Source organism: Lissotriton helveticus, chromosome 5_1, assembly GCF_964261635.1.
Source record: "Lissotriton helveticus chromosome 5_1, aLisHel1.1, whole genome shotgun sequence".
Taxonomy (NCBI): Eukaryota; Metazoa; Chordata; class Amphibia; order Caudata; family Salamandridae; genus Lissotriton; species Lissotriton helveticus.
This window is the reverse complement of record NC_136065.1, coordinates 951061771-951087033: the sequence shown is the minus strand read 5'-3', so window position 1 is coordinate 951087033 and position 25263 is coordinate 951061771. Positions and strand designations below refer to the sequence as shown.

Here is a 25263-nt window from a genome sequence, read left to right as displayed (position 1 = left end):
TTAATTGTTAAATGCATGGTGTTTGCACATATATGAATTTGTTCGGATGAAGGCGTGGGATTGACTCTATGTACCGCCGAAACACCGCAGAACATTCTAAAGAATTAGGACTTGTGTTAGAAATTTTAAAGAATTAGAATATGTTATGATGTTTTTAGTAACTGATGTGTGATGCACAAATTGTGATGATATTAAGAATGGAGGATTTGCTGAAGAGTCTCTGTAAATTGGATGTAATACTGAGTAGATTTATTTGATTCACTAAGAGTCCAGCCATATCATGTCTGATTGTGTTTTTTGTAATGAATGTTGTTAGAGGCTGGCTCAGTATATGATGTACATTTATGTAAGTGGACACCTTGCCCTGATCCAGACAACCTTATGGGGGTTTTAGTGGTGTTAGACAACTTTAGAATGCTCTCTAAGTGGTAGCTGTGGAGAGCAGACTTCAGGCTTAATCCAGAAGGAGTATAAAGCAGATTGTTTTACCAGTATATAATCATATAAGTGTAGATTAAATGAAAAAGAACCACACAGTGTATTTATAAAAATATGTTTTTATTATAAAACACTCACTAACACATTTATATATCTCCTGGCCGGAGATATACATATTACACACAATACTTTGAAATAGAAACAGGTAAGTAGCACAGAATACACAGTGGTCACCAGGGGGGACCAAACCAGATACTAAAATAGTGGTATGCGAACCACGACTCGAGTTAAGACAATACTCAGAGGACATAGAAATGCTGGGGACCCAATGAACCACCCAAATGTGAGTATCTCGCAGCCCCACGGAGGTCATGTGAAATGTCGGAACACAACACAAATCAACGTGTAAGTCACAGTTGCAATTTTAAAGAAGAAGGACCGTTCCCAGTGGACCCTGAAGAAACCCTGTGAAATACAGAAGGTTGGAGAGCCACCCCACCTTAGGAACCAGGATACCTGCCCAAGGGGAGCAGGGTGCATAGTTGTGAAGTGGTGTCGGAAACCACAGTCGAACCCAATAGAGGACTTCATGAAAATGCCGCAGCTGGAGAAGGTGAAAGTGTCCAGTGGAATCCAAAGGTGGATTCAAGTTGAGAAATATCTGAAAGCAGAGTGGACAGAGTCTAAACCACTTGGAAGTGACCAAGAGTCACGGAAGACGAATGCCCACCGGTGTTGGTTGCTGTAAAAGAGTTGAGGGGACCTTGGAGATGCAGCTGTGAGGACCAGGCAATGCTCTGGAAGATCGGAAGCCATTCACAAACTGTCCCATGTTGGATGTCAAGAGTTGAGTGGTCGATGTCTGTTGGAAGAGCCAACAAGCCTTTGCAGCTGCACCCAACGTGGAAATTGAAGAAGGTGCAATGTCCGGACCAGTTCGGTCTAGGCTACTCACCACAATCAGTGGAGTCTGGGCGGGCCCAGAGCAATCAGAGAAGCCCAAAAGAATTCAAAGGTGACCCTCAAGAGGACCCACAGACCCAAGGCACTGGAGTCGCAGAGGACCTTGAGCAGCTTACCAAAGATGCAGGTCCACGGTGCAAGTGATGTGGTGAGAACAAAGATTTTGGTCACTAGAGATTCTTTAGGTTGGGGTTATTTGGAGCCCGAAGATCTTGGTGGAAGGAAGCCAACACGCCTTTGCAATGGCAAGTCAACGCGTTGCACAGACGAGAGCTACTGGCCTCAAAATTAGTGAGAGGACAGGACAGGCCCGAGGAATATGAGGAACCACAACCTGTATTGCTGAGCCTTTTGGAGTCTGTAGGGGCCCAGGATCAACATACCCGTCAGCTTAGTTGCGGTGCCTGCAGATGCAGGTAAGTGACTTCTTCACTTCAAAGGAGATTCCTTCAGGTGTCTTGGATGTCCACAGGCCCTTGACGGGTCCCTGTTTGGAGTACAAGCATGGACGTTGCAGCAGACAAGCAGTGCAAAGAGATCAGGAGCAGCAGGAGTCTTCCGGGTTGCAGCCTTGATACCCAGAGCAAAGTCCAGAGTGCCCAGACGGTCGAATTGGTGTCTGAATTGTATCGTGTCCCACAATACGTGTCCCAGAGGTAAGCCCTTAAATCCATAAGGAAAGGGTTGGGACGATACAGGGTTACCTCCCTAAGGAGGGTCTTAATTTGAGCAGGTGCTTTCTGTTGCTCAGCACCGGCACCTAATCCTCAGTCCCAGTGCTTATAGCACCAGATAAGGATATACTCATTTGGAAGGCACGTGATTTTTCACAAAATCACAGTATGTTGAGCCACAACGAGACTCAAACCCGGTTCCCAAGTTCCAAAATTGGCAGCTTTACCCATTAATCCAAGTCCTCCCCAGAATAATAGGTGCCAGGGCTTTCGTCAGGAGGCGGTTTGCACCAGCACATTTCTCCTGTTAGTGCTGCCTTCTGAGGAGAGCCCTAGCACTTTTATTTTGCAAATTAACCACTGTGGACAAGGAGGAGGATACTCCCCTGTCCTTTGTCCAGGTTCATGCCTGGTAGGGCACCAAATGTGCCCTGCACGCAGACTATGTGGTGCTGGCAAATGCTCCCACCCTGCCTCAATACAGTCTGAGAGGCGGTCACACCTCCCTGTGACAGGATGCCTATTGTTCTGCCTTCCCGCTCGCGCTTGGCTCAGCAGCAGGAGGGCAGAATCATGTCTCTGGTCGGCAGCAGTCATGTTGTGCTGTCCGGGTCTAAAAGACTGGTGCCAGGAGCACTGAGGGCCTAACGGAGGTCCTTTACAGAGCTTGGAATCATACCTTCCACCCCGTTTACAGTGTGGGGGTATGATTCCAACATGTTTAACAGGGCTCGTTACAGCCAGTTTCGAGATGGTCATCGCGTAATGACTTTGGTCCCTGACCTATGCCCTGGGTACCTGGGTACCTTATACTATGGAATGTATGGGATGTGCCTAAGTACTTATCATAACAATTTAGGGGAGAAAGCAAAGAGACTGGGGTTGTGATTAACAGGACCCAGTCAGTCTAGTCAGAAACAGCATTACATCAAGCAAAAAGTGAGGGTAACCACAGAAACAGATCCTACTTTTCTACAAATGTTCAACTGTATGTCCATATATTTATATTTTGTGAGACATTTTAAATGGTCATATGAATAAATAACTTTGAATAATAATAGATGACAGGTGTTGACTGGTAATATTGACTAGTGTAGGGCAATATTGTAAGCTTTTCAATGCATACTTATTGGATTACTATTGGACATTTATAGCTTGCAGCACAAAAGGGAATTTGTTTTGCTTAATAAATCCAGGTAAAACCAGTGGTTTGCTTCACTGCCTACGAGTGCTGCCATATTTTTTAGATACCTTTGTATCTGCTTCCTAGTGAAGTTAAGGAGCAGAGTGACATTTTCGAAAAAGATCTGGATTTTGAAGTTGTTTTTCCAAAATAAACAGCGATACAGTGTCAGAAATGCATAGATTATATGTACAATATGAAGATGAAATAAATATGAATGGCTGTGTAAAGTTCATATGTGCAATTTTGTGAAGAGATATTTAGGAATCAGTTCATGGTAAATACAAAAAGGAAGTTCAATAGAGATGGTGAATGATGATGATCCCCAACGGATCTGAAATAGTTGTACGAAATCAACAAACAATCAATGAAATGTGTGAGAGCGAAAGCTAAAAATTACATTGGAACCAGATTTATTCCTGTGACAATGCGGAGAAGCAAGATGGTAGTCGCTAAGGATCTACTTGCAGCATGCTGACCATGACAGAGTCTACTTCATGAAAAAGCACTGACCTGAGAGATAAATGACCCTCGACACAGGCTGGGATACCAAAGGGCCTGCCCACGGCTGATTTGTATCGCTGGTGGACTTGCTGTGCTGAATGGGTTGCTGCCTGTAGCGCCGCGATCTCCGAGACAATCCCTGTGGCTTCTGCGATAGAACCAAAACCTGAGGCTGGGAATTCTAAGGTTAAAAGTGCTCACCACTTGATGCAGACTGTCCCTGGGAGGCGAGAACACAGGAGAGCCTACACTGCGCCATGGACGCCGAGCACCAGCGCCACCGAATCAGGAGCCTCCAGAAACCTCGTTTAGCCAGTCCTACAGTGGATGATCTCCTTCGAGGGCCAGCTGCAAAGCAAGAGCAGCAGCCACCCCGGGAAGGAGTTGTGGGCGATATTGAAAAAGTGTGTCACTGCAACGCCGTCTCTGAGCAGAATGCAGGATAAGATCACGCACCAGAGACACCAGAAAAGGAGCAATCGGCTGAGTCCTCCACACAGGGTTGGGGGAGGGATGGGGCTGGTGGGGAGGGATGGGAGGAGAGCGTGGCAAGGGTAGAGGGTGGGTGAAGGCGGGGGTGCAAATCAAAAAAATTATATACCCAGAGATGAAACAGAGCTCAATATAAATGTGCCACTTTTTGTATGGATAAAAGTTTGAGTAGGTAAGCCACGCTGCTAAAAACCGCAATCAAATGGGTAAAATAAACATTTGCTCAATAATTGTGGGCGGGCTGAATGACAGATGTGAGAGACTAAGGGTAGCTGAGTTTGTGAGGCTGAACGCTCCTGATGTGTGTCTGCAAGAGACACATATTCCATGGGGGGAAAAGGGTTGATGGGTATAAGGGAGTACAGCATGCTGGCTTGCACATCTCAGAGCTTTAATATCCGAGAAGTTGTGATTCTCACTGAAAGGAAGCGATCAGATACATGGGAACAGTTGGCACTTGTGGAGTTAGAGGCAGGCCTCACAGTGTGTGAGATATACGGGTCGAATCAAGATGATCTGAAGATCTTTGAGGATCTTGAGTTGGAGCTAGCAACTTGGCCTTGCCCATTGGTTATTTGTGGTGACATTAATATACATGAACTAGCTGAGACTTGCTGTGCTCAGCAGTACCAAGGGAGGAAGCCTAGAGTTTATAGGGCACTGACTTCTCTCATGGACAGCCACGGCTTGGCCGACATCTGGAGTATTAAAAGTCCTAACAATCCAGGCTATACCTATTACTCCTGCCCCCACAAGAAGCTTGTTAGGCTTGGTTACTTTTTAACTACAATGGATCTTGTTAGCAAAGCTGGTATTAAGAGGCTTCCAAATGTGATTTCGGATCACAATCGTTTGATTCTGGAAATCGAGGTTCATACGGCTAGAAAACCCTATAATAAATGGACATTTGACAGGAAGCTCTTGGCAAATATATCTTACATTGAACATATCAAGAACTGGGCCCAAGAATTATTGACATCAACAGATATATTTGATAGACAATCTTCCATAGTAGCATTCAGACCTTTTCTGTGTGGCCTTCCTAGATTTTTTCATTTTAATAGGCATCATTTACTTGGATTGGGACTCGTAAGTGAATCTGGTTGCACCCATTGACTTTTTAACTTTACGTTAGGGCCACAGTGAGTTGGCACAGAAAATTCTCCATTGGCGTGGAAATTAAATTCACACGTGGACTGACATGTATATTTAAAGCATCCACTTGGATGACTTCAATGTATGATGCCGAGCACACCATGGTAGCCTGGCTGACAGCAGTTTAAAACACTGTAGTAGCACGTTAAAGAAAGAGATGTTCTGAGATATATAAAAAACTATTTTTATGCATTAGCTAAGTTACATCTAAGAGTGCCTTGTAAACTGCCAGGTGTGGGAGCTGCATACATAAATGTGGGTATGCTTTATAGAAAGTAAACACATATCGCTAGGGTGAAAATCTTAGAGATATTGTTTGTCACTGTATAGGTAAAGGTACATCCAGTTTTTCTCTTCCCACCAGTGGCATTAATTAGAATTCAGATTATGGGGTTAGTTCCGATGTTGGACGGACCGGAGTCTGTCCAACATCATTTTGGAACTGGAAACGAACGACCTCCTGTTGTCGGTTCTAGCGCAGGAATTAGGATGCGAACGAACACTGTCCGGTCGCATTCCTATTCTTTACCATGGGAGCATGCACTCCAAATGGAATGCATCCTGTCATGGTAAAGAGCTGAGGTGCAGTTCATCCCTGCACCCCGTGGCAGGCATCTCAAGGTGCCTGCTGCTGGGTGCAGGGATCAACGGGGGCGTCTGCCCTCTGGCAGCCTTACACCCATGGGGGCCCTGCGGGGGGCTCCCAAAGTGAGATTCTCACAGCTTTTCTGTGTTGGAAAGGCCAGCACAAAAAGGCTGTGGGAATCCTCTATCGTAATCCCTCTGCCGGAAAGACCCTGTCGCAAGCCATTTGGAAATCTGGTTCAAATTCCTTTCCGACCGACCCCATCAAAATGGGTAGGTCAGAAAGGAATCCGAATAGCTGATTTCGATGTGGTCAGACCAGCTCCGACCAACGTTCAGAGCTGTTTACAACCGCATCGGAATCAGGCCCAATGTGTGAAAAGTGTGGTACCATTGAAAAAATCCTCAACAGCCAAAGACTACAAGGCTCTTCTGGGGCAGTCACAGAACACTTAGCTGAGATGGGCCACTTTTGTAAGGACAGATACAGAAAACATCACAAAGAACCAGGGGGCATATTATCAAGAACAGGTGATAAAAGTATCGCCGCTTTATCGGCAGGAAAGTGCCGCTAAAGCGGCGATAATGGGCTTGATAATATGCCCTTGTGAATTCCCATAGCAGCCCAGGTTAACACCAGAACCTGGGCTGCTATGGGAATTCACAAGGACATATTATCAAGCCCATTATCATCGCTTTAGCGGCAGTTTCCTGCCGATAAAGCAGCGATAATTTTATCGCCTGTTCTTGATAATATGCCCCAGATTGCTTAACAATGTAGCTCTCCACTATCCGAAATGTTCAGATTCACCCTCAACACAAGCTTCTCCTTAAACAACAGAGAAACTTCACCAAATCTGTTTTCCAATCTCTGGTCTTCTTCCACCTGAATGGTGGAAATGAACTCCTCACAGCATCTCAGTCTCGACACGGACCCCTTTTTATCACACTTCACATTCTGCTATCCAACTAATACAGCAATCCCATCCTGAAGGACCTACAGATGAAGCCATTCTAGGCTTGAATTACCTTAAACACACGATTCATCAGCCACAAAGCTACAACAATCTGCAAATTGATGTACTGGCAGACTACCTAATCTCCATAGGTGACCAATATAACACAATTGGTCAAGAAATAAGCATTCTTGAAGTCATAAAATAAAAAAGAACACCAAGACTCACACCTACTGTTATGGACAAAGGATATTGAGCAAAACTACAGGTCTCATCCTAACTCTGAACTTGAACTAGACAAATAAATCCCCAGACTATAGCTCAATACAATTTTCAATTGACATCCTTCCATTGTTTTGAGCAAGTCTTACGAGTGGTTAGTAAACTACTAAAGGAGTACTGGCATGCTTAAGCACCTGGTCATCTGAGGTGAGATAAGTAAGTTAAGAAATTAAGAGGAGGGATGCATGACTTGAGACTGGTGAGCCCACCTAGAACCAGAAAGGCTGAACGTTTGCAACCCATTGACTAGATGCGGAAAATGTTTGAGGACAGTAGGGAAAAAGAGGCAGGCTATGCTTTGGGAATGGTGGGTGGTGAGTCTGCAACTAAAGCTATACTGACAGGTTTTAGAAGTTTGATTGCTTCAGTAGGGAATCGGGCTGAGATCAGAGGGGAGAAAAGAGAGACAACTGTTGAGAGGGCTGAGTGTGCAACTAGAGGCTGACTAACTGTCCTTAGACTTCTATGCAACTGAATGGGAAACTGGATGGTGCCAGAATGTGGGGGGAAAATCCTCACTGGAGTAAATCAGTGACTTGAGGCTGTTTGATTGTGTTTTTGTTCTCTGACAGGCTGTTTGAAGGATCTAGTGGATGCAGAATAGAGGCCGGGCAGGAAGAGGAATGGGCAGGCCTTTAATAGATAAACTCTGCAACCTGACGAAGTGAGAAGATTTCTTTAGGCTTTTTGACAGCAAGCAAAAAGAGGGAGTGATTCTAAATTGAACAGAAAATGAGCTTTAGATTTATGACACATTTCCTAAGCAGTTTACAACATTTTGCTTTTTAAACAGTGAGTCTCAGGGCATAGTGGTATCTTACGTTGAGACTCCCTGTTTGCTTGTCAGGTTTTTTATGCCCTTATTTGGTATTTTCTTCTGTTTTGGCTGGGTAAGTAGAGGTGTTCATATGTAGTGCTTTATGTTTGACACACGTGTCCCTTGTGAACCACATTCCTTTATAGGAAACCTCTTGAGGGGGGTCAAAAGGAGAGACAAAAAGTGTACTACAACTTTGAGAGTTGCAAGGTGCAATTTGGGGAGTCTGCAAAAAGGGAAATTCACATATTCTATGAAAAAGATAACTATGTCCTGAACTGCTATTTTGAGAGCACGTGTGTTTACCTCATTCCTCATATCTACAATCATTCTGGAAAATGGTAGCAAGATTTTCTCATAGAGATTCAAGGAGTACACACACTTTTGTTTAATTAGATTATCTGCAAAATAAATCAAAGTGTAGTGCAATGTATTCCTTGTTCTAATTTGTTCCTGTTGGAAATGGCCCTTTTTTGCAGGGCTATCCCCAAACTTTTTGCTTCTTCCTCCTTTATTTTTCCTGATCTGTGGTTGTTGGCAATAGGACTCTGGGCACTTTCCCACTGCTGATCAGTGCTAAAGTGCATATGCTCTCTGTATAAATTGTTATTGTGATTGGTTATCCATGATTGGCACATTTGTGTTACCACGAAGTCCCTAGCAAAGTGCACTGAGTGTGCCAGGGCTGGTGATTCAAAAGCTACTAGTGGGCCTGCAGCACTGATTGTGCCACCCACATGAGTAGCCCTAAAATGGTGTCTCAGACCTGCCACCGCGCGCCTGGGTGCAGTTGCTAACTGCCATGCTGACCTGACCAGTGTACACACCGGCCAGGCCTAACCCTTCCCTTTCTGTACACATTGGACACCCCTATAGAAGGCCCTAGGTACCCCCCTGGGCAGGGCGCAGTGTATATAAAGGTAGAGCATGTACAGGTGTGTGTGACATGCTCTGGTAGTGAATTACAGCCATTTTCATTTTTCACTATTGAGAGGGCTATCTTGCCCATAGGTTAAAATTAGGGCTCCCGGTTTTATGGTATTTCTTTTTTTAGCATTTCCGTCTGTATTTATCCATGTTTATTTTCTGCGCACTTTATCTGTATTTATCTATATTTATTTTGTGTTTTGCAGACAAATGAAGATGTAAAACTGTATATTTCCATATATATTTACCTGATATACATGCACTAATACTTTGATGTCTGTCTGTTTTAGCTATTTAAGCTGCCAAATATTATATATAAAACATCCACTGGTAAATATTAGCATTATACCACAAACGTATGTTGACACATGGCATTATTTAATGAAATTTCATCCATTTTTTTCATTTCCCATTCTGTCCATCTGCTCAGCTGTTGGCCGATAATTAAAGAAAAACAGCACAGAGTCACTTAAAAGAAGCACAATTTTCTGTATGTATCCACTTTTTTAAAATAAATGCAGATAGAAAACACATTGTATTTATCTGTAAAAATCTGTAAAAATATGTAAAAACGGAAAACCGGGAGCCTTAGTAATAATGGAGAATGCTGAGTATGATGTTTACCTGCATATCTTCCCGTAGGAGCAAGATAGAAAATTAAAGTCTGGTATCCCTGAACTCAGAATTTATTACCACATCTTTTAGGAAAGATGTTTTTTAAATCCTGTGTTTGAAAACAGCACTTTTTAGAAGGTGGCTGTTTTCTTGTCTGACTTTTCTGTGTGCCTTGGCCTGTTTGTGAATCAACTGTCTGGTTTGTGAGTGACAGGGGCTGGGTGGCTCCCAGAGGCTGAGTGGGCCATCCCTGGGCTGAATAGCTCCATCTGCATCTAGAGTGGTGGGAGGGGATAGCACCTGGTCCTGAATAGGGCTGTGCATGCCTTCCACAATACTGGATCCACCTCCTGCTGGGCGGCTGACGACCCTGCCTCTCTCTCTGAAAGGAATGGAGAAGCCAGGAAAACTAAGTGCTCAAGGAGCACCCAGAACTGGTTCAGACCGGGCTCAGCGCCCTCCTGCACATGGGGAACAAATACTTTTTGGGGTATAAGTACAGGATCCCAGACTACAGAAAATTATATCATCCTGGAATCAAGAAGGAACCTCTGCCAAGGAGAAAGCTGAAAGACTGAAGAGGAAGGACTGTCCTGCTGAGTGTTTGTGGGCTGACCTGCATCTTTGCTGCCAAGGAGAGGGGAAGGACTTTGCTTTGTGCTGTGTCCCCTTGCTTGAGTAGAGCTGGCTCCCTCTTAAGAAGTCCCAGGAACAAAATGACTTCAACCCCAGCTTCCCCCCTGAACTCTGCTGTATGAGTTCTGTCCTTCCTAGAGTGCTTGGCTTAGTTGTAGTGCCTCTGGAAGTTGTACCTGTTGTTTGGGAAGCTGGACAAGGAGAAACTAAGACAGTCTGCAAATCTACACGCATTGCTCACTTGCGGAGCACATCCCCGACAGTGTGAGGAAATTCCCGCTGCAGCGAAGATCGAGATCGTCGCAGCGCCTGTTGCTGCTGCAAGAACCGACGCATACTTTGCTTGCGGAACGCATCGCTCTAGTGCGGGAAGATTACCATCACTGCGAGTATCGTCACAGAGCCTGTCGTCGCTGTGTGAGATCGCCGCACCACTTGCTTGCGGACCGCATCACATAGCTGCGAGTATTGTCGCAGAGCCATAGCATCAAGGGGCCATGGGAGGAGAAGATTGACGCTGCGCTGCGCATTGCCGCCGCACCTGAGGTCGTCGCCATCCCAAAGATTGTCGCATCGTGCCTTTGTGAGGCGTTTTCCTACGGAACCAAAACACCGGAATCCATACAAGGTATCACAACATGCCTGCTGCATCCAGCGGGGCTGTCGCATCGCCTCCCAGGGTCTCAGGAGTGATGCATCGCTTGTTTTTCAACGCTGCAGCTTTCACTTGGAACTTTTGTCGCATCTAAAGGTACTGTTGGCTAAACGTGACGCAACTGTGGATTATTTTAATGCAAACCCTAGAACGCTTTTAAAATCATATTTTTGAACTGTGTATGTTGATTTTTTGTCGTTTTGATCTTGTTTAGTTTAGATTAAATACATCTATTTTTCTAAACTGGTGTGGAGTCGATTTGTGGTGTTTTCACTGTGTTACTGTGAGTGTTGGTACAAATACTTTACACATTGCCTTTGATAAGCCTGTCTGCTCTTGCCAAGCTACCAAGGGGGTGAGCAGGGGTTATCTAAAGAGTGTCCCCCCCTTACCCTGACTAGAAGCAAGGGTCCCTATTTAGACATTGGTACCTACCTCTGCCAACTAGAGACCGCCAGATCTAACAGTTCCTAAGAAAAGTGGGTATTGTTTTTCAAAGATTACCTTTGTAGGATTTCCTCATACATTGTATCTTAAGCAGCATATCAGTAACGATGATTTTTGTTCAGTGGAAGGCTTTGGATAAGAGGGATTTTCTCTTGTCATTATGTTGGAATTTGTATTATTGGGCAAATTGTTTGGTCGTTTTAAGTTTCATAGTAGGTGGAGCAAGACTTCCAAAATAAGGAATAGCTTAATGCTATAATGATAAACACACATGGATGCATTAATATCTATCTGGTGTGAGATATACTGAGATAATTACGTAAGCAAGTCTCTTTTGGCTTAAGCCTTGAAAATATGTGAAGGTTATTGCTATTTTTTAGGTTGTCTGTGAAGAGGAGGCAGAAAAATAGAACTACAAAGTGTAGAAGAAAATGGTCAGACTTATAAATAGTTTCATTGTTTAATATATGCAGGATTTCAGATTTAGTTTTAGTTTGACGGAATGTTACAGCAGCTGCTGCAGTGTTGGATGGGTCATTTTCACACCCTATCTGTGCATAGAAACACATTTTCAAGGGTAACAATAAAAGAGAGGGTATCTCATAGCGAGGTGAGGAGCTCCCAGGTCTAGAAAGACAAAACATGTCCATCATAATTCATAACCATTATTTATGAAACCATGTGATCCTCACTCTTTGCAGAACTAATTTAGTTATAGAATTCCTTTTTCAAAACAGGAGAATATCTGGTATAGAGAAGTGCTTGGAACCAGAGCAGGAGGATATTCAATCCCACTGTCTCTGGGTGCCACATCCACTCCAGTCTTTCATTTAATGTTTTTGATTTGCTTGTCAATCTTTCTGCCACAGAACAATGGCCCTTGGGCTTGGACTCTGAGCAGGAGGAGACTAAAGGCCACCCTTGCAGGGTTTCACATCCCATGCGTTACCTACAGCAAGTAAAGTTTGTTTTGACGCAAATATTCAGGAAAGGGTAATCATCGTGATTGAGCATGATGTGCATGAAGTGCAGTGAACATGTCAGTAGGCCAATTGCCTATGACACCAGGCAGTCGGTTGTTGGTGACAACAGGGAAGCAATTAACAAATTACAAAGTTATACATTTTTGGTGGGTTTTCTATCAAATATTTGTTAAACATTACTGCTGATAAGCCCTCTATTAGGATGGCAATGTAGAAACTACGGGCCTGATTCACAAAGGTAAAGTTAGACGAAAGTCTAACTTTACGACTTTTGGCCTTAAAAAAGGGCATTTACTACTCGTAAATACCCTTTGTGAATACTGAAAGTTGTAAAGGTCGAATTTCTGTATTCACAAAGGGCATTTATGAGTAGTAAGTGCCCTTCTTGAATACCGAAAGTCGTAAAGTTAGACTTTAGTCTATCTCTACCTTTGTGAAATGGGCCCTTAGATCTTAGTCAATTTCAGTAAAAAGAGTTCCCTTAGAAGGAATGGTAAGTTTATAAACATATACTTATTTTAATACATTATGCAAAATAATTCTATTTCATCTGTATACAGAGATAGGTCACAAAAAGTACAATGAAATAGATAATAAATAAAAAATTGTTGAAATATAAAAAGCCACCCGAAAAAAGTTCGAAGTGTGAAATATTCCTTCTACACTCTACATTTTCCTAAAATCTTGTGCAAATAAGAAAAACAGATCTAATACATCCCATTGTAGATCACAGGTCAATGGAAAAATTAAACACTGCTGTAGACAAAGTGGTTTTAAGGTGAAAGTGAATGTCTCCTGAGCCAAAATATTATACTCTGATTAATCTTACAACTTTAATAGAGACTGAGGTGGATGTACCTGCATCTCATTTCTTAAGAATAATTTTCCAACACATACACAGGAAATATACTCTCCAATTTCTGAAATGTGTTTCATTTTAAACATGGTATTAAATTCAATTATAGTGTCACTTGGTAAGTATGTATCTGAATACGATCATGTTCGTAATATAATGACACAGTTGCTGCAAGTTTTGGTATAATAAAAAACAAAGCGAGTAACACTGATAAAAATATTAAAAAAGAAGAGATAACTCAACCAACTTCTCTATACTTGAAAAATAAACAATATCACAGACTGTTATCAAGAAGCTGGGTGCAAGTATCATCATGTTTAATAAGAAGGGAAGAAAGAGAAACAAAGTTTATCGAAGGGGCTATGCCTGATATTCTGAAAAGAAACAGAGCTCCACATTAAATGCTCAGCTAACCATTAAATTGTTGCCTCCAAAGTACAGCAAAATCATGTTGTTGTGTGGAGTTTGACACAATAAATTCCCTAAAGATTTACTGATCGAAAAAAATATAATGCCTAATAATCCTGTAGCATTAGAAGAGGATCTGAATAATAAAGAAGACCACAACTATTTTATCTGGCATGTTGGCCAGGAATTACATCTTAAAAGTGGAAAAGTTAAATTAGTAAAACAAATGCTCTAAAAAGAGAAAGAACATATATTGAATCACTAAAAAAATGAGCCAGGAAGCTAACATTTGCTCAAATTCTCCTTCAGTTACAGAACAACAAAGAATATATGTTGAAATTAAAGGGACAACAGCTCTCCAAATGTAGTCGACAAAGTGAACTCAATTTCTGATTAATCAATTAGTCAGAAAAACGTCACTGATTATGTAAACAGTCATGTTACAATACTGTTTAACCTGGACAAATGTTTCCTAATAGATAGTGACATATGTAATAGACTCTCCAACAGTTAAACCAGAAAGAGGACAATAAAGCCTATTGTGAGGGTCTAGTAAATTACATATATATTAGTAGAGTGGAAGAGCTATGTAAAATACAGCAATATTTAAACATTTTGGTTGAGCACAAAATGAGCTACCTTTATTTAAATGTATTCCGAAGATTCTGATAATTGAATGTGTAACATGCAAATGTCAGTGTCTGGCTTAAATGAATGTATTTGTGATATTTGCAACCACGGTTTTCAGAATTACCAACAGGTGTTTTTTGTTTACACATACGTGATATTAATTTAAAGCAAATTATTGAGGCTATTGATGACATGAAATTGAAAAGCTGGATTATAATTGTTTTTCTCCCGATCTGGCTCATTTGAATTTTACACAATTTTTAAATACTTGTGTTTTATTTCTAAAAGTGTACTAGACTCGCATATACATCATATATCATGCAGTGATCAAGATCAAATATCAGTAACTATTTGAAAAATAAACATATAAATTAATAATGTAAGGATGGTGGATTGGTAAATGGGTTGAAAGGTATATCTTGAATAAGTAATCTTGTCTCACAAGATTGCACTAGCTAGTCAAATTGGATGTAACTTCTGCATGCTTTTGGACATTTGTAAATAAAAACAAATGATTGATGGGATGCTCGATTTCATCTCAACCACTGTTCAGCCCATAATTGTCTGCTCATCATTCCCTCACAGTTTTGACCCTGGTAGGTCTAAATTGGTCTGTTTGTTTGTGTTTGCATCTGGAGGGAGCCTGGCCTAGCAGTTCATGGTGGACTGGAAAGGGATCAAGACTGATTTTCATAAGGCAATTCGCTGCCTGGAATGGCACAGAGGGTGAAAAACAATGGTCTAAAATGCAGCTCCAATCAATCACCAGTGACTGAGATTAATTCAAGCATCCCTCCCATCATTAGCAAACATTAAGGTTCAATGTTTTGTAGACCAATCCATACTGCCAACTTGTAGCTAAAGGGCAATGATTCGATCAGCTTAGATTAGATTAGATGGAGAATTTATAAAACATACTTTCACCCACACAGCTATCCTTTTGCTAATGAAACCAATAATACAGTTAGAGGACAATTTGCACAAACTGATATACAATAATGTTTAAAAGCTTTCCTTAAAGATAGGTAAGAAAAAATATATTTTAGCTGGAGGTATAGTTATTTCAGATGTGGAAGGCAAGATAATGGAAGGAGCAGCCTCCCACATGGGGGAGTTGTATCTGTGGCACAGAAAAGAACAGTTGATTGCTGTAACAAAGAGATTAAGCTGGGGCATAACAGGAGAAAAACAGAGGCAATGGAGACTCATCCACCTAGTAAAAAAAACCTCTGTGCATAACAAGGAGGGTTTTGAAAGTAACACACTGTTTCACTGAAAGCCAGTGCAGCTTGAGGATGCACTGTGACACAATATCAAATTTGAGGAGGTTACACCACACACGCTGCCAAATTCTGAATTCGTTTGTACTTCAAGAGGGATAAGTTTGGCAGGTCAAGGTACTGAATATTTCAATAATTTAGCCTGGATAAAATACATGTTGAGACAACCTGAGTCAGATTATGGGGTGGCAGAAAAGGAAGTAGACTTTTTGGAGGTTTTAATAAATTGAAGAAAGATAAAGAAATTGAATTGATGCAGCTGAAACTGAAAAGCCTATTAAAACAGAACTCTCAATGATTTTACTTCAGATGCAAATGATGAGGGGGTGCCTACAAAATATGGCCACACGGTGGAGTCTCACTGTTCCGTGTGATTCCCACAAAATGTCATCTCCTATTTATTTGCATTAAGCTTCAAATAGTTATGTGATATCCTGTCTGAGACTGATTGATATTGAAACAGTTGAAAAAGGAGCAGAAGAATTTCACCTGATGATAATTTTCGTGCCTTTCATGTAGGAGATAGCCGTACAAGTACAGAATGGATCAAGAACTCAAACAATTGCTATAGACATTAAAAGGGATTGGGAAAGTAGTGAACCCTGAGGAACTCAACAGCCTAGTCTAGTCAGGTCCCCTCCAGAGAGGTGTAGCAGGATGAGGACAGCAGAGACACCCTGATCACAAACTAGCTTTGTTCATCAAGAACTATAGGTAATGCTGCTTCAGTGCTGGTGCACAGGATGGAACCGGATCGACGACGGTATGGTCCTCCAAATGCTTGGAAAGTTGTTTAGAGACAATATGTTCAGTCAAGTTTACCATCTATGGCAACAGAGTAATGGGTTTATAATTATCTGGAATGGATTTATCAAAGTTCTCATTGTTTGTCAAAGAAGTGTTACACCTGCCTTACATTCAGGGGAAACATTTCCCATAATGAGAGAACAGTTGATAATGGTTGAAATTGCCATAGCAATAATGTGTCTCAGAGATTGAACAAAAACACTGGGAGAAAATTAGGTGATCCGGATTCCGTAAGATTGAGAGCAGAAATATCTTCTTCTGAGTTAGTAGAGGCAAACGTGTCCCAAATGTACAACTGCTCGCAGAATTCATCTATGTTAATCCTGTCTCTGAAAATGTTTAGGTATGGCTACTGCGTTAGTAAATGCAACAGCACAGTGCGAAGCCTGAGGTAATAGATGGAACCAAGCATCAGTACTAATCTGTGTTCATCTTTAAATGGAGTTGACAGAAACCTCTAAGTATTGGTCAAATAAAGTGACCTTTACATTAATTAATTACTTAATTAATTAATTGGCCAAGTGTGATAAATGTGCCGAGCTCATTTTACAATTACTTAAGAAAAACATGCGTGGGAGCATTGTGAGTGCTACTGATAGCATTTGTTGCCTGATAAAATGCAAACATGGAATGTGATTTCACTTCCAAATGTGGAAACTGCAATCCTTCAAGCCTGCAGCCAATTTGAGGAAGGCTTTGTAAATAGTACTAGATTGGTGTCAGTTTACTCGGGTAAAAACTGTCCTGAAGTAAAGACAGATTTGTCAGGTAGTAATATGCACGCAGATGTGAGAATTGCCTTGAATTTGCAGCTTCAGTGCTTATGCTGCCAGGGTTTTAGAGGAGACATTTGAATGTGTCAGCGCCCCATGAGCTCACTTTGCCTTCAGGTCTACAGGGGGGAAGTGGAGTTTCCATTGTGTCAGTTCCCACAGGCTCTAAACCAAAGAATATTATGAATACAAATCTGACCAGATTAACTGAAGTTTTGCCCTCCGTGGGACTTAAAGAAGTTTGAGGGAAGAAGCTTCGAGGCAATTGACAGACTGTACTTTTTACACATATTCTTCTCACGGGGAGATCTTGTATTCATGCAAATCAGAGGGAGTTGCGCATTAAAGGCATGTGGCTTAAGGGGTGTTAGGCGCAGTCAGATGCAACAGCATCAGAGACACTGTAACAGCCTGTGGCTTTAAGCCGATAGAGGGCTATCTATCCATCCTGAGGAGGACAGTGAGAAAAACACATTCACTAGTCAGCTAGAGCACAAATATTTCAAATGAAGTGAAGATCATCTGATGAATTAAACATCAATTTGCAAAACAAGTAAAAATACTACACTGGAATGAGACACATTATTTGTAAATGGCTGCAAAGGAAGGCAGAATTTGAACAATCTAAAGCCGCATACATTCAGTCCACAAACTTCTGAATTCCTAGGTATTAAAGTGCAGCATATAGCTGTGTTTGGGGAAAGAGACACAATGAAAACATCCTTCCCTAGGAATAAAGCTAAAAGGGCATCGGGAATATTAAGGAAGGAGATGGGAATATAAAATGACAAAATTAAGTATATTTAAGAAATGTTTCTCAAAGAACAAGAAGAGATAAAGGAAAAGCTCTTCGAATACTTTTTATTGATAGCCACCTCCCGATTAAATGCGTTCTGCGTGTAGGGTAGTGGGCATAATGTGTTAGCCAGATGTGAGCAGTTTTTTTTTAATTAAAAACATTGTGTGAGCTTCTGCTGGTGATGCCATTATTAGTTTACCTTATTTTTTAAGTTGCTCGTTTTCATCCCCATAAAGTTCCTTTAACTAGTCTTCTAAGTATAGATGTAACTGTACCCACGCCTCATGACTTATGCACAAAAAACAGGCTCGAACATGCTGATGTTTAAACCTGAAAACAACCCGAAATAGTTGAATTGAGATCTGATGACCACATCAGACCCGTTTTCCCAGAAAAACTCATTCCTTTGAATTGCTCAAGAGGGACTGATTCTGTTGAACTATTGCTGAACACCCAGTGAATCAAGGATTTATTTGGAAGGAAAGCCCATCCCAGCAGAAAAATACATATGCATACAGCTACCTGGATCAATCTCTAACAGTCTGTGGAGAAGCTGATCTTCATAAGATACCGACCAAGAGATCTGGAGAATAAAGAAGTACAGAGTTCCTCACTCATGGCACAGAGCAGTCAGACTTAACGTAGTGGCAATGTGTAAAGTATATGTGCAACACTTCAATCAGCGAAAAAAGTGACAAAACACCACACAAGGAATCCCACATCATGTTAGAAGACTAGAATGCATTTCAATAAATAACACAAGACCAAAATTACGAAAACCAGGCAGTAGAACCGTATATATTCCGTTTTAAAGATTCAAGTGAAAATAGTGTCAAAAAGCACAAAGAGTCAACTGTGAATTTCTGGTCACAGTTGGCGGAGACAAAGTCATGCCTTCAGGCTGCCCACGATGGGGTGCAGGCTGGCTATAGGGACACAGTTAGCACCACTGAACAAGAGTACCTTAAATCCTGGTTGCGAAGACTTGCGGAGTCCTGCGTCAAGGATGCATTGTGCTTCTAAAGTGTTGCGTCGGTTCCGAGAAGCTGCGAGGCTGCGGTGCGAGGTCCTGCGTCATCAACCAGGATACCAGGGGTGGGGGTTTGCGAAGCGAAGTCCAGCATTGAGGCTGCACCATGCAGCTGAGGTGATGCATGGCTTCTGAGGAGCTGTGTGGCTGCAATGCAAGGTGCTGCGTCATCGTTGAGGATACCGTCGCAGAGAGGCTTGCTGTGTGAGGGCCTGCGTAAGGGATGCGTAATGCAGCAGCAGTCCCAATGGAGCTGCGAAGCTGTGTTTCTAAGTCCTTATGTCAGGAGAGTGCACACAGCAGAGGCAATGCATCGGTTCTGTTCAGGCATTCCCCGCCCAGCAGAGGAGATGCATTTGTTCTGCTGGTTTCATAGATGGGCTGGCTGAGCACCTTCAATCCCACTTCCAAGGGGCCAGGAGTTTGGTAGGACCACTTGGCAGGGTAGAGCTCACAGTTGCAGACTTGTGGTGCTGGCTACAAGAGACTAGCCCTTTTTTCTTTTTTTTGTGCAGAGTTTTATTTTATATAGCGCGAACTAGACCCAAACCGAATCGGGTATCAGATCGCTTTACATAGCACCAGTTACGTTACATGAGGATACACATTCATTTTAGGCACGGGGAGATTAAGTGATTTGCCCACAATCACAGGAGGTTTTGTCGTCGTTACCGAGACTCGAACCCAGATCCCCAGGTCCAAGGTCGAGTGCCCTAGCCGTTAGGCCAACACCTCTCCATTAGAGTCACACTGGTGGTCCTCGGAACTGGCTGCAGATCCAGTCCTTCTTATCCAAGCAAGAGGTCAGCAGGCAGCAGGTCAGCAGAGCAGGCAGCAGTCTTTAAGTGCAGCATTCTAGCAGAGGGGCAGTTATTTTATCAGCACAGCACTCTTTCTTTGTGGCAGATTTTTTCAAAGTTCTAGAAGATTTAAGCCTGGCAAAAGGTTTATTTTGCTTCGTAGTAATGGCTGTCTAATACTGAACACACAGGCTACAATGGCAGGCCCGAGACATGTTCGAAGGGCTATCTAATTGGGTGGCACAACAAGTGGTGCAGTACCACTTGTACCATTGAATTTACAAGCCATGGGTATATGTGTGCCACTTTGCTAGGGACTTATGATTAAATCAAATATGCCCATTTGGGACAAGCCAACGTTACAGTGTTTAAAGCAGTGAGCACATGCACTTCAGCACTGGTTAGCAGTGTTGAAGTGCACAGAGTCGTAAGGCCAGCAAATACCAAATCAGTGAAAATAGTAGAGGAAGGCAAAATGTTTAGGGGAAGACAACCCTAAGGCTGAAATGCTTAACAATTGTCTTCTCTGTATGGTGTGCACTGCACAATATCTTCAACTAGCGTTTCTTGTCTGTGTCTACTTCCAGAGATGCTACTGTGTAACACAGTTGGCCAAACATCATAAACGAAATACACTTGCGGCAAGTCAAGCCTTCTGAATAGTGTAATACAGCTGCTTCTCATGAGCTGGGTCTGCTTATTTAGTATCATCTGCATGACCACCATCTCTGAACAGCCATGTAATTGACTGAAGTGTGAAACCAATAGCAACCTCATGGTTATGGTTGTCATATGTCCGGGCAAGAAAGAAGGACTGGCCTGTCAGTTCTCTTTCAGTTTTATCACAGCATGCCACAGACACAATGTAAACATAGACTGTCTGCATCTGGACTTTTAATCTATATCAACCTTTGGAGGTTTCACCGCAGAATCACCGAGTCCCAGATACTCACTAATGGGTTGTAGGGACATCTGCAACAAACAAAGTGATGGGAGTTATGTTTGAAATAAACCTAGCCACTGACACCCATTTAAGATGCATTTCAGCCCATTCAATTGTGCCCATTATGCCATCCTAGGCAGAGACCAGCCAGGTTCAAATCTGTCTTGGTCCTGTGACAATAGGAAACATCCAGCCCAAATTCTTAGCTCCGAGGCCTACCAAAATGGAAAATAAGCAACGTCAGATCAATGTTGGCTTACTTGGGCCTCCTCAGATGTAATTCTTCATCACAGCAAACCACATCTGGCCATACCCATCACACTTGAGGCACTTAATGCAGCAAACAAAAGTTGAGATAAGGATGAGGCCAAATAGATCAAAGAGTACCTTGTGGTTGTTGTTTGCCATTCAGTGAGAAACTGGCCTACCAATTTCAACAGGGCTGCTTCTACTGCAATGGGACTAAGTCTGATGTGCATAAGAGTAGTTTTTGTATAGAGTGGCATAGGAGTCACAACACCCAAAAAACAATACACTGGAATGCATGCACCCCAGAATCTTAGCAATAACTGAGATTAATTCAAACACAATTTTCATTTCCGCTGTAGGACCTCTAATATGTGTGGACATTTACATACTCGTCCTGACGTTTTTTCTTAGGTTCTCAAAATTCCTACCCTAACTAAAGTAGCTGTTGGACTGCTTGTGCAAGAAAAGCTTTATTGTGTTCTTAAAGAGAAGTAGTATTTGCCTTATTCATCAGCTGCTGTAGTTCTCTTTGATCCCTGCCCGAAATGCTGTTTCACAAAGTCAATATTACAATTGGTGCCTCTGAGAGTGATTGGCACTAAAAGAAACATCAGGAACCAATGTGTGCATATTGCACTCTATGATTTGTTACCCTAAAATGCACCTTTTGTATCTTTTCAAGAATCCCTTCCTACTAATAGCAACCAGGCTGAGCTAAATAGTGAACCTCATTTTACCTGATCTATTCTTTGTATGAGTAATTGAGAAAAATTATCCATGCTGCTGCCCTATTAAAACAGATGTTCACCTTCCACATGGATCTCTCCTTCTGAAAGCACCAATACCCTGCGGTACCATCAGTACGTGTGCAAAATCACAATTCATATTAAATCACAATAATATCAAAGCAGGTGCCTTCAAATAGAGAGAGAATGGAGGACGCAAAAAGGGCAGGAAGACCTGAACAGCTCATTAGATCTATTTCCACAGCACCAACTTGCTTTAAATTTCTAGACTCACTATAACTCTGGTGTCGCCTTGCAATAGGGACTCATTAAAATCAACAGGATCATGCCAAGATCCATAGAGGAGGGGTGAGGACCTACAATCCTGAGCAGTGCTCACAGAGAAAACAAGCGCTTTAAATGAGATGAAAAAGAGGGGGCCTCTAACAGGGGCATAGCAAAAAGAAGCATAACTAGGAATCCATTGCACAGGTCATGGCCCAGAATCCTGTGCTTGACACATAACACCACCAGCGGCGGCTGGCACAGGTAAGCGTGGTGGGCGGGGGCAGAGTCAGGGCGGGTGTGAGGGGGGATGTTGACAGACTACAGAATAGGTGTAATTGAATAAATAAATAATATCTATTCCGTCGTCTGTCGACTGCTTCCCCGGCTGCGCCCCACGGAACTTATGAGTGCAGGCCGCCGCTGAACACCACGTGACCAGTGTCTCTCTGTGTTTTTTTCTGTCACTGCATTCAAACATATACAAAACAACATATACACCGAACACAAGCCAGACCTATTGCCTTTTACAAAGGTTGTTAGTACTGATTTGTATTCAGTATCATACAAATGAGTGTCAACAATGAAATTGTTGTGAACAGAATGGGGGTTGGGAGCACACTGCCTCACAGTCCCAGCACAGTTCACCCCTTTGCATCCTGGTAAATGCAGTACACAGTTCAAACTTACTTCAAAATTAGCTGGAGTTTTTCACCAAAGTTGGTGCAGACATTGCTGTATATCTTTAGACACGTGTTTCTGGGTTGAGCCCATCTTCAGTAGAGAGCAGCAGTATTAGAGAGCAAATAACAATCAACTGGAGTTGCTGGAAATGCTGCCAAGTTTCTCTCAGGTCACAGTACCACTCACAGACACACAGGTGCATCTCCAAAGCTCGTCAGCTTGCTGGCTCAAGGGAGCCTTTTGAACAGAATGGGGGTTGGGAGCACACTGCCGCACAGTCCCAGCACAGTTCGCCCCTTTGCATCCTGGTAAATGCAGTACACAGCTCAAACTTACTTCAAAATTAGCTGGAGTTTTTCACCAAAGTTGGTGCAGACATTGCTGTATATCTCTAGACACGTGTTTCTGGGTTGAACCCCTCTTTAGTAGAGAGCAGCAGTATTAGAGAGCAAAGAAAAATCATCTGGGGTTGCTGGAAATGCTACCAAGTTTCTCTCAGGTCACAGTACCACTCACAGACACACAGGTGCATCTCCAAAGATTGCCAGATTGCTGGCTCAAGGGAGCCTTTTGAACAGAATGGGGGTTGGTAGCACACTGCCTCACAGTCCCAGCACAGTTCGCCCCTTTCCATCCTGGTAAAAACAGTACACAGTTCAAACTTACTTCAAAATTAGCTGGAGTTTTTCACCAAAGTTGGTGCAGACATTGCTGTATATCTCTAGACACGAGTTTCTGGGTTGAGCCTGTCTTCAGTAGAGAGCAGCAGTATTAGAGAGCAAAGACAAATCATCTGGGGTTGCTGAAAATGCTGCCAAGTTTCTCTCAGGTCACAGTACCACTCACAGGCACACAGGTGCATCTCCAAAGCTCGTCAGCTTGCTGGCTCAAGGGAGCCTTTTGAACAGAATGGGGGTTGGGAGCACACTGCCTCACAGTCCCAGCACAGTTCACCCCTTTGCATCCTGGTAAATGCAGTACACAGTTCAAACTTACTTCAAAATTAGCTGGTTTTCACCAAAGTTGGTGCAGACATTGCTGTATATCTCTAGACACATGTTTCTGGGTTGAACCCCTCTTTAGTAGAGAGCAGCAGTATTAGAGAGCAAAGAAAAATCATCTGGGGTTGCTGGAAATGCTACCAAGTTTCTCTCAGGTCACAGTACCACTCACAGGCACACAGGTGCATCTCCAAAGCTCGTCAGCTTGCTGGCTCAAGGGAGCCTTTTGAACAGAATGGGGGTTGGGAGCACACTGCCTCACAGTCCCAGCACAGTTCGCCCCTTTGCATCCTGGTAAATGCAGCACACAGTTCAAACTTACTTCAAAATTAGCTGGAGTTTTTCACCAAAGTTGGTGCAGACATTGCTGTATATCTCTAGACTCAATGAAATTGTTGTGAATACTTTTAAATGAAAATGTTTTCATTGGGAAACATACGAGATTCTGAGAAAAATCTGAAAATATTAAAACGTAAATGAAATATTACATAGGTCTGTGGAAGGGGGTGTCCTTGTGTGGTTCTCAGCTACTCTTGCTCTCTTTGTCACGCCACTTTCATTGGCAATCTTTTATCTGTATTAGTGACTTACCCCCTTTTTAACCTCGCATATATCTACAAGCCCCTACATTTGTAAGTCTCACAATTCATCTTCATTACTATCTTGACAATCTCTCCTACTGCCTGAATATTCTTTCATCTCATCCACAACACCATACCCTCGCTTTCAAAAACATACAAACTCTCTGTAACTGTCTGTCTCTCTGACCAAACACTAAATGTATTTTTCAATATTTCGACAGCTGTGCACCTTCAAACACTTTTCCTATAGAATTATAATTTCAAGTGACACATATGTGACCATTGCTATGTGCACTATGAAGAGAGGACAAGTACTGGAGGGACTTGTATTATTGTAGTGTAATCATATTTATATAGTGTTTCCTATAGCTACCAGTACTTCAAATTTAAATACAGAAATTCACTTACTCACTATCTAAGAAATTCTTCTTGCTTCTTTGAAGTGCTGGCACTCAACTGAGAAGTGCTGGTAGTGTACTCTTCTAATTAATGAAGTGTAGGTAATGTCTGTCTTGAAGTACCTGGAAGTACCGTCCCATTTAATGTACTGGTCTGAACACCCTTTGGGGCAAAGACAGCCACTGAGAGAAACTCGCACTGTCTTCAGCCCCAACTCCATGGCTCTCAATTGTGCGCCGCATGAACACCTATTCTCCCAGACATTAAATGGTGCCTCAGTTCACAGTATGTCCTATACAGGTTTGAAATATTGCATGAAAAACAAAAATATAGAAACTCAGTATCTGTGAAAATAAACACCATTTTGGAATATTGTCAGATATAAATGTCAAATCTGTCACATTTAATAGAGACTTTTACGATGGCTGGCCACCGCAATAGCAAACTGGACCGCCCGCCATAGGTGCGGCGGTCCCGCCATAGGTGCGGCGGTCCCGCCATGCCAATCAGGATGCGACCACCACCATGGCGGTTGCATCCTGCATTCTTTACATTACGGTGGGTGGTGCTGTAAGCAGCACCTGCCGCAATGTAACAAATGCATGTTGTGCATTTGCATGCACAGCGTGACAGGCCCCCATCGTGAAAGGCCGTATTCCTTTCCATGGTGGCACTGCCGCCATGGAAAGGCACATATCATA

At 42.5% G+C, this 25263-nt stretch overlaps 1 protein-coding gene across 1 annotated transcript in view; it reads left to right on the top strand.

The window, feature by feature from the left end:
• The window catches only part of ADGRA1 (adhesion G protein-coupled receptor A1), a 746977-nt gene that overhangs the window by 75424 nt on the left and 646290 nt on the right, over positions 1-25263 (top strand). The window lies entirely within an intron of this gene.